The following is a 9,838-nucleotide window of genomic DNA, read 5'->3' on the forward strand; positions in this document are numbered from 1 at the left end:
CTAGATAGATATTCTTGGTATAACAGATCAGCAGGTCCCTTCTGATTAGGGAAAGTGAAAGCCTGTTCTAGGTATGTGCCCAGTACAGGAATAAAAGCTGGTTTGCATCTGTGAGTCAGAGAAATTCTACTGCTGATTCATGAAGACCAGTTCAGGACTAATATGGTCCATCAAATGTACTTTAGTCTACAGGACCTGATGTCAGTCCCTATATGGTTATCATACACAGAGTTGGTAGCGTACCTATTATTAAGGCTTCCCAATGCTTCCCCAATCTTGTTTTCAGGTGCTTATAACTTTGCCAAACTTTAACTGTTTGGCCTGAAATTTTCTATGCTGTCTGCCTTAGAGTGATTCTTTCTGGGAAATTTCAGCCCGAACCGTTCAGCTGTTTCTGAGAATGTGGATGAGGATAAGATAAACCATAACTGTTTGGCCAGCGTTCAATTTTTCAACAGCTCCAGCACCCACATGCTTTGAAGCAAGGCCTTGAAATTTGACAGCAGGGTGGTCCTTGTGTCAGGGACGTGTCTTTTACCGTCCCTGTGAAAATCTGTCCAAGTCACAAACTTTTGAAAAATTGCAGGTTGCACGCGTGCAGTTGAGAAATCGCTGAAGACTCCATCCTGACTCAGCATGCTCCATCCTCTTGCTGCTCAGTGTGCGAGTGGACTGCACCTGCGCCGTCCCTACATGTCTCCGAACATTTGAGCGCTTGACTTTGCAAGTTTAATAATGTTCTTTTAACATTGTTTTTTTGCATGTAATATATGTACAGCTCTAGCTCAGAGGTGGGCAAACTACGGCCCGTGGGCCACATCTGGCCCGCAGGACCGTCCTGCCCGGCCCTTGAGCTCCCAGCCCCTCCCCTGTTGTCCCTCCGCCCCCACAGCCTCAGCTCGCCATGCCACCAGTGCTCTGAATGGCGGGGCCGCGAGCTTCTGCCGGCGTAGCTGCCAGTCCTGGTGCTCTGAGTGGCATGGTAAGGGGGCAAGGTGTGTGTGGGAGGGGTGGGAGGAGTTTGATAAGGGGCAGGGAGTCCCAGGGGACAGGGAGCAGGGGACGATTGGATGGAGCAGAGGTTCTGGGGGGCCAGTCAGGGGACGGGGAACAGGGGGAGCTGGATAGGCATGGGAGTCCAGGGGGGCCTGTCAGGGGGCGGGGGAGTGGATAGGGGTCGGGGCAGTCAGGAGACAGGAAGCAGAGAGCGTTGGATAGGGGGTGGGGTGCCCGGGGGGGGGCAGTTAGGGGCGGGGGGTCCCGGGAGGGGGCGGTCAGGGGACAAGGAACAGGGGGGTTGGATGTGTGGGGAGTTCTGAGGGGGAGCAGATAGGGGGCGGGGGCCAGGCTGTTTGGAGAGACACAGCCTTCCCTACCTGGCTCTCCATACAGTTTCAGAACCCTGATGTGGCCCTCAGGCCAAAAAGTTTGCCCACCCCTGCTCTAGCTTGTTAAATAAAACTGAAATCCAGCTCCAGCTGCTTTAATATAAACCTTCCAAGTCTGTTCTAGATTTCATTCTCAATCGTTGGAGGATGCTGCTCTTCCATTAGGAACCAGAATCAAGGTGGTAGGCAAACACAGGACCTCAAAGACATTACACAGGAGAGCTTAAGTAAGCAAGTTCTGGGAAAGCTGACAGCATGAAAGAGAGATTCTGCCCAGGGCCACGGTGAGAGGTGAATGGGTCTGGGGCAGAGCCCTCAGTTTATTGTCCCTGTAATTTAACTAAGACCTAGGGCCAGATACTCTGCTGGAGTAAAAAGAAAAGGAGGACTTATGGCACCTTAGAGACGAACGAATTTATTTGAGCATAAGCTTTCGTGAGCTACAGCTCACTTCATCGGATGCATGCAGTGGAAAATACAATGGGGAGATTTATATACACAGAGAACATAAAACAATGGGTGTTACCATATACACTGTAACGAGAGCGATCAGCTAAGATGAGTTATTACCAGCGGGGGGGGGGGGGGAATAAAGACTGGGAGTGGATGGGTCATTACACAAAGTAAAACTATTGCTCCATGTTTATTCCCCCCTGTGCTGTTCCTCAGACGTTCGTCAACTGCTGGAAATGGCCCACCTTGATTATCACTACAAAAGGTTCCCCCCCCCCGCTCTCCTGCTGGTAATAGCTCACCTTCCCTGATCACTCTCCTTACAGTGTGTATGGTAACACCCATTGTTTCATGTTGTCTGTGTATATAAATCTCCCCACTGTATTTTCCACTGAATGCATCCGATAAAGTGAGCTGTAGCTCACGAAAGCTTATGCTCAAATAAATGTGTTACACTCTAAGGTGCCACAAGTCCTCCTTTTCTTTTTGTGGACACAGACTAACACGGCTGCTACTCTGAAATCTGCTGGAGTAAATTCATACAGCTTCATTGAAATCATTCTAATTGACACCAGCAAGTATTTAACTGCTAAAACTCACCTGTCAGTTAATCGGCAGTTTCAGAATATACCAAGCTGGCGTTTCAGGATGAAGCACCCTGTGCACAGACACAGAATTACCCTGGCAATATCAATTAGCTACTGTTTGGGCAGCACCTTGACGACGTTAAGTGCTAACAAAGTGTTATTATTTGTTGCAAATGAAGCAGGCTCCAGCTGCTTACATGCCTGGGAAGTAAAACAGGGAAATTGAGAAAGCACCAAGAGTTCCCATTCTGTTTCCATTCAGAATCGAATATATTTTGGGGAAGGACAGTCTCGTGGCTAAAGCACAGGACTAGGAGTCAAGAGTTCTGAGGGCTCTTCCTAACTCTGACACACACTTGCTATGTAACCTTGGGCAAGTCACTTCTCCTCTCTGGACGGGAGTTCCTCAGCAGCAGGCAGACCTCTCTGTGATCTGAACAGCTGCTCTTTCTTGAATGGTTCCTAATTCATGGTTATCTGCTTTACCTGAAACCAAGCAACTGATGTGTTCTTGGCTCTCAGTTTAAGAGCAGCAGCCCTAGATCCTTGCCAAAGCCTCTTCAAAAAGCTTCATACGCAACCAAGCTGATCCCATATGTTGCCACCGGTCTGTTTCACCAGACTGCTGTGAGGGGATCCAACCCTTAAATCGCCCTTTTAAGCACCCCAGAGTCTAAACGCAGTCCAGCACTGCCGCTGTCTCAGGGCCTCTAGACATGCTGTTGGACTGCAGATCTGTTTGCTACCTCCTCCAAAGAGCTTAGATTACACAGCCCAGCCCCTGGAACCAGTGTGAACTCCCCTCCCACACAGTAGCTTAAACATATCCTCTTCCAGAACTCCACACAAAGATGTGAGCCTTCTGGCTCACCCATTCAAAGGAGACATGACAGATACAGTATGGTCACACGGTGGAAGGCTGGAGGTAGTGTGGGCTCTTGCAGTTCAGTGAGGGAAAATGAAGGCAATCAAGGTCATGGAGAGATTGCTGTGGGGGAATAGGGAGGAACATAGTTTCTAGAGAGGGATTTATATGCTGGGATAGTAATACTGACAGGGGTGTGGTGACACTTCCAGCTCCTCAGATGCAAGGAGGTATAGACATGCAAAGTATTGTTATATGAAATAGATAAATGAGATTGTATTTCAGGGCCATATGCTTCTTCTGCTTCTGGGTCTATGGCTGATCCAAATCAGACCTGAGAAAGTTACCTTTTGTCAGACAGGCTAAGCTTCTTCGGTGCCCAATGCTGAGAATCTGGACACAGAAAACTCTAGGAGCTGATTCTCCTCCCTCAGGAGTAGCTACTTAAATTACACCAGGATGAGTGGAGAATCAGGCCGCTAAGCCTTCTGATGAAGTAAAGCAGCATCCGCCATTAGCTAGGAAATGGGCTGAATGGAGGGTTTCAGTGGCGGGTTTCTCCCACGCTTTCAGATGTTCTACAATTCAAAAGCGAAGATTGGTGTTCTGGCCACGAGACTGCGACAGAGTCTCAAGAGATGAAAGCTGCCCCCCAAATCAAAGTTGGTAAATCATTCCAAAAGCAAGCCCTGGCTAGAGGTAGGGGTTGGTAGGGCTGAGTGAAATGTATCAAAGGGGCTCTGCGTGGCTGTGACAGTCATTTCCTGACATGCTGAATACTACATAACATAAGTAGCCCAGTGCTGCACACTCATTCGTGGTGCTACTAGGAGGAATCTATTGCTGACGGGAAAGCTTAATGATGACACAACTCTCAAAATATCTTACAATAATCCCGGAGGCAGACAGCAGGCAAAAGCAGACAGAGTAAACCCGCTGGCAGTGTCGATTGCTACCTCGGAGGAACAGAATGGAGTTTAGCCCTTAACTGCTGAACATCGGCTCTGTACTGACTCCAACGAAAAAAACATCATCATTTACCACACCCTGCTCATCCATTTAAGCACATCTGGGTTTCCCATGCTATGGGGAATAAACTGTGGCCACATACATATAGACAACCCAGGGTGGTACCCTAGACCTTCATCGCCGAAGCAATGGGCCTAAAGGAGTCCTATGAATTGTACTAAAGGAGAACTCCCTCAGCTGGCTATTACATTTGCTGCGGCCAGCCAGCAGCACACGTAGCCATACTCACACGTACTAAGCCAATGTATTTCACGCAGTATAAAAGGGAAGTTAAAGGCAAAGGAAGTCCATGCTGGATTTCGCCCTGGCCACTCAGGCAAGTGATGGAACAGATGAGCGGGTGTAGTAACATCTTCCAATTCCCCAAAATACATGTAATATTTTTCTACTTCACAGTGGGTAAAATCCTGAAAGCTACTCTGTGCCCCATGTGTTCCTCAGCTTGCGGCCGTATTGACTTCTACTGCTTTGCCCCTCCGTGTTGCGTAGACCCCAGCCGCCTTTAAATTTGGTTCCAGGAGTAGTCATGGGCAGGGATCTCCTTGGCAGCATGTATCTGCCTAGGAAGGACAAAAGGCATGGGAGCCAAGATCTAGGTGGAAGCACAGGGCCTCTCAATGGGCAGCGTGTGCACTTGCAGATCCTACATGATTCTATGGGCTGAAATCTCACCTTCTTCCTCGGGAGAAGTGGGGGGTCAAACCCCACCCCACAACAGAAGAATTCCTAGATATCTCTGCTCTTTGAAACTTACCTCTCTGCACGAATCTAAAAGTAGCATCAACAGTAGCTATCACTAGACAATATTCATCCTCCAAAGCCTGCTTATGGCAAAGACTGTTCTGGCTTAAAAGAAGAACCAAGAGTTCCTCAAACAATGGATCAGCTTAATGTGGCCTGTGTCATGTGTTTGCTTAGCCAACTTGTTACACCACATAGGAAAGCATGGGAAATTTCAGGAAAATTTGGCCTGAAATCCAAATACTACAAAACTATTGTAACCTTTCAAATCCTAGTTCTCAGCAAGCATGACCAGACATTTTAGTAATCATCTCTCCCCCACCATGCGTGTCACTGATGTTTGGTTAAAGACAACCAGGATTTGTTTAAGCATTGGAATCTCGTATGTGATCAGCATCCAAGCCTCATCGGTACTCACTCTTTCTGACCTCAGTGGAGTGATTGTGAGAGACCACATAAGAAGGGAACACTCATTTCCCTTAGCTACAAGCCACAAGAGAAGATGACCTGAGCTGTTCACTGGTGATTGAACACAGGAGTGTGGTCATGATCAGAAGAGTAAAAACAAAACCTTCTTACCAGAAGATTAGTCCTCCTCTCGGCAAGTTCAGAGTCAGATCTTCTTACAAAAATATGTTTCAATCAGGTTTTTTTTAGCCCTTTTGACCCTGGAGAGCTGACTGGACTCTCCTCTGGCTCATGTATCATTGACATCAGTTCATTTCCAGCAGCAGAGTCTTTGCAAACAGTGATGAGGCATGGGACAGAAAGAGCATGCTGAATTTGCAGAGGTGGCCTTAGGAAAAAAAAAAGCAGGAGAGTGAGTTTGGGGGGGCGGGGGGGGCGGAGGGTGAGAAAACCTGGATTTGTGCTGGAAATGGCCCAACTTGATGATCACTTTAGATAAGCTATTACCAGCAGGAGAGTGGGGTGGGAGGAGGTATTGTTTCATGGTGTCTGTGTATATAATGTCTTCTGCAGTTTCCACAGTATGCATCCGATGAAGTGAGCTGTAGCTCACGAAAGCTCATGCTCAAATGAATTGGTTAGTCTCTAAGGTGCCACAAGTCCTCCTTTTCTTTTTGCGAATACAGACTAACACGGCTGTTACTCTAAACTTTTCAGAGTGCAACCACACTCTAAAATAATCTAGGCATCAGTTAGGCTCCTGTAGAAAAAACAAATTACATACATTTATTATAATGCATGCCATTGCTACACATGTAAAAAAAAAAAAATCATCTGGTCATGCACAGGGTTAATATAAAGTTCTGGGAAAGCTGACAGCATGAAAAAGAGATTCAGAAAAGTAGCACACACATCCTTAAAGCAGAAACCTCAGATTGCTCCCTAAATCAATCCAGAGAGAAAGCAAACCAAAGGGGGTTAACGTGAAAATTAATGATAGTAAGAATCTCCTCCTACTACAAAGGCATAGGCTCCAACTCTGTGGGTGCGCCAGAGCTGGAGCACCCATGGGAAAAAAAAAAAACGTGGGCGCTCAGCATCCATCAGCCGCAGCTGTTTGGTGGCTCGGGGAGAGGCTTAGGGGAAGGCGGAGAGCAGCCAGCGGTGGGCAGGCAGGGGCCTTGGGGAGTGGGGAAAGGAAGAGGCGGAGCGAGGGCAGAGCCTTAGGGAGGGGGCGGAGCAAGGGTGGGGTATTGGGGGAAGGGGCCGAGTGGGGGGCTGGGGCCTTGGGGTGGAGCAGGGCTGGAGCACCCCCAAGGAAAAATAAAAGCTGGCACCTATGTTCAAAGGTAAAGCGTGCCAGAGCGGACTGGGGTCAGCAGATCGGGAGCCTTGTGAGGAACTAGGCTCAAAAGAAAGAAAACAAGACTTCATCTGATATGGTGCCATCTGTGGAAAGCTTAGTTCCCACATGCACACACAGCCCCTGAGAGCACAAGAATGGGGGATAACTGGAGGCCAGGGTAGCACGGGGGCAGGATTGGAGGGTTCTGTGACTAACGAGGGGGAAAAAATTAAGTCTCCTACAAAGATTCACCCCTGCTGCTGAGGGCCACACCAGAGTATAGACCCGGATGCTTGGAGCCAGCAGGTCCGCATGAGAAAGTTCTGCGTAATGAAATACGCGGGGGAGGGAGGGAAGGACAAGACATTTGGTGATCAGAGGGTGGTTCAAATAGTCAAAAGGGCTTGGCAGACATTTTGAAAGCTACTCAGTATGCAACGACGGGCCATATCCTTAGCTGGTGTCAATCAGCATAGCCTCGTCGACATCAGTGGAGTTATGCCCATTTACACCAGGGGAGGATTTGGCCAACTAACTGCAATTAGTCAGTTACCAAAAGGCTAAGAGAGTCTTATTCTTACCCAGAACTCGTTAATTCCATTCTGATTAACAGAATTGTGATTGCAATCACGCCAACATAAATCCAGAGTAATGGCATCAGTATCAGTGGAGTTACTCCAGTTTTACCCCATGAAAATGGGATCAGAGCCTGGCTCCCGAACATATAATCAGGTCTTGTACTTGGGAAGGAGATCCCAGGACACAGTCAGAGAGGCATGAGAGAAATCCATGTCCAGCCCACTCAGCAGAGGGTTCCTAACCCAATCAGCATGCGCAAGAGGAATAATCCAGAGTCTAGTGCAGTTACTGAGAGATGAAACAGTTTCATGACCAATCTAGCAAAAGAGGGGCCAGAGAGGGATCTGGGGCCCAGTTCAGCTAAGTAAGGAGAGAAAATGGTCCTAGGGTCTAGTCTGGCTTTGGAGCCTCATCCTGTTAATGAGGGAAAAGGGCCCTCCTGCTCAAGAAATTAAGACCCTTTTGGGGCCTGGCCCAGTTCGCGGAGGAAGGGGTTCTAAAGCTCACTTGGGCAATCAGAGAGGATTCTAATGTCCAACCGGGCCAACAAGGTATCACTGGACTTATTACCACAATACCCAGGGTAAAAAGTTCCACGAGTGGGCAGCGTTTCCAGACTGCTGCAGTTAGGAGGCAAGGGCAGGACAAACAGAAACAAAATGCAGGGCCAATTTCAGACCGGCTGTACAGGGGTGCATCTCAACTGATTTATGCCCGCTCTGCCTTTGGCCCAGAGGTTTCTTTCGTATATGGGAGCCTCATGAGATGGGGAAAGGAAAAATTAACTTTCCAAAGATGATTACGTCTCCATTTAACTTTATTCAAACTCAGCTGATGGTTGGGTCAGCTGTCATGGAGTCCTGAGTCATACCATGCGGCCTTTAGTCATCCAGCCCAGATTCTCTAGTCCAGCTCAAGCAGTTGCTCCAGCAAAGATTCTGCTCCATCTTGCCATGTGCTCTGCAATCCTTGTCCTCAATCCTGTCCTGTCCTGTCGCAGCAGAGTAGAGCACAATCATCAGAAAAAGTTATACCTCACTCCCCTCTAGGCCATTACTTCTCGCCCGTGTCATCCACCACCGGGAGACTCTCATAAGATTCAAAGTCAGTGATGCTCACAGGAGGTGGGTTAGCGTTGCTGGGCTTTGAAACGGAGAGATGTTCGAATTGGGGCAGGAAGCCAGACAGTCTCGGGCTGCCTGGACACTCCTCCGGCTTGCACATGATGCAATCCAGCAAGGAGCAGGCCTTCTCCTCCCAGAATTCACCAGCCTTCAGGTTCACGGTGACGTTTTCAGCCGAAACCACAAAGTGCCGGATTCGCGCCTGTTTGTGTAACTCGCACATGCAGACCCAGGGCTGCCAACTGTTCCAGTGGAAAAGCTGATCCCCTGTGGAGAGTCAAATCAGATACATGGGCAGGGAAGGTGGGTGTCAGGCTTCCCTCCCCACTCTGAACTCTAGGATACAGATGTGGGGACCCGCATGAAAGACTCCCTAAGCTTATTTCTACCAGCTTAGGTTAAAAACTTCCCCAAGGCACAAATCCTTCCTTGTCCTTGGATGGGTACTGCTGCCACCACCAAGTGAGTTAGACAAAGATTCAGGGAAAGGACCACTTGGAGTTCCTGTTTCCTAAAATATCCCCCCAAGCCCCTTCACCCCCTTTGCTGGGGAGGCTTGAGAATAATATACCAACCAAATAGCTAAACCAGATTCTTAAAAAAACAGAACTTTATTATAAAGGGGGAAAAAAAGGTAAAAGAAGCACCTCTGTAAAATCAGGATGGAAGGTAACTTTACAGGGTAATCAGATTCAAAACACAGGATTCCCCTCTAGGCAAAATTTTAAAGTTACAAAAAACAGGGATAAACCTCCCTCTTAGCACAGGGAAAATTCACAAGCTAAAACAAAAGATAATCTAACGCCTTTCCTTGCTCTACTTACAATTTTTGTAATCCAAAATTTTATTTCAGGCAGGGTTTTAAGAGATGGTTTTTCCTGCCCCTGGTCCCTCTCTGGCTCTGAGAGAGCCCACACAGAGACAAAGCAAAAACCTTCCCCCACAGATTTGAAAGTATCTTCTCCCATTATTGGTCCTTTTGGTCAGGTGCCAACCAGGTTATTTGAGCTTCTTAACCCTTTACAGGTAAAGGAGGGATTTTATGCTAGCCTTAGCTGTATGTTTATGACAGTGGGAAACAGAGAAGTTTGGGGATAGGCAGAAGTGAGAATAGGCTATGGAAGCAGGAGAGTTCTAAATGGCAGACATTACTGGGAAAGCAGCAGTATGCTACCCATAGGATATGATCCTACACTTCTTGGAATCAGTGGCAAAGCTCCCATTGACAGCAGCGGGGGCAGGACCATGCACTGTGCTCAGAAGGGCGGTAGAGATCCCTAAGAACTTAGAACTGGGTAGGGTAAGAAAGAGACCAGAGG

This window comes from Chelonia mydas, chromosome 18, assembly GCF_015237465.2.
Source record: "Chelonia mydas isolate rCheMyd1 chromosome 18, rCheMyd1.pri.v2, whole genome shotgun sequence".
In the NCBI taxonomy this organism is placed as follows: Eukaryota; Metazoa; Chordata; order Testudines; family Cheloniidae; genus Chelonia; species Chelonia mydas.